This window comes from Nannospalax galili, unplaced genomic scaffold (assembly GCF_000622305.1).
Source record: "Nannospalax galili isolate Female #2095 unplaced genomic scaffold, S.galili_v1.0 scaffold32, whole genome shotgun sequence".
Lineage (NCBI taxonomy): Eukaryota > Metazoa > Chordata > Mammalia > Rodentia > Spalacidae > Nannospalax > Nannospalax galili.
In genome coordinates, this window is record NW_008335297.1 from 345063 (window position 1) to 345898 (window position 836).

Genomic DNA, 836 nt, shown 5'->3' on the forward strand with positions numbered 1-836 from the left:
AAGACCTGATCGAGGACCTCAGCCTGAGAGCCAGAGACTGAGGGGAGTCTGCCACGACCAGACGTGATCAGAACCTGCGAGAGACAGCTCCTCAGCCGGGAGAGTACACCAATCACGGCAGACTAGAGAACCTCTCCACACGGAGTGCCTGAAGGCTTAACCTCTGGAAGGTACTCCAAGAGACTTTGGAACTCTTAACTGCTAAAGGACCGGGTTTCCCTTTGAGTGTTTGTATTGATGTGTGTTTGTTATGCTTTGACCTAATAAACGCATAATACAATCAAACAGTCGTGTGTGAGAATCTCTTCTGTCCGTTGTGCCTGTCCTAAGCTCTCCCGAGAAGCAGTGACACATTTTGGATGTCACACTCAAGCCAGTGGCTTGAGACACATTCAGGACAGTTACTATCAAGTAACTGCTCCCATTCAAGACACAGGCAAGGCTCCGGTCTGGTCTGGTTTCGGGCAGAGTTCAGGCTGGTCTCTGGTCTTGGGCGATGTCGGGAGCCGCTAATCATTCAGATGTGTCAGGCTTGTTTACTGAGTGTGTGTTATGCACACCAGTATCTAATCTGCCTTATTAGGAGGAATATGTTTATATGGAGAGCCTCACAACACCTGACCTTGAGGCAATAGTGGAAGCCTTTGATCTGACCGCTCCCTGACCCTCAGATACAGGTGGGGAAGAACAGCAGTTGTAACTAATTGAGTTGTTCTGTATAAAAAGACAGTACTGAAATAAATCAAGGCTGGCAGTATTGACTGTGAGCCCTCCCAAGCATCTTTTCTGTCTCCTTTCCTTTCTTTCAATCCTCACTCCCCCTTTCAGGTACTGTC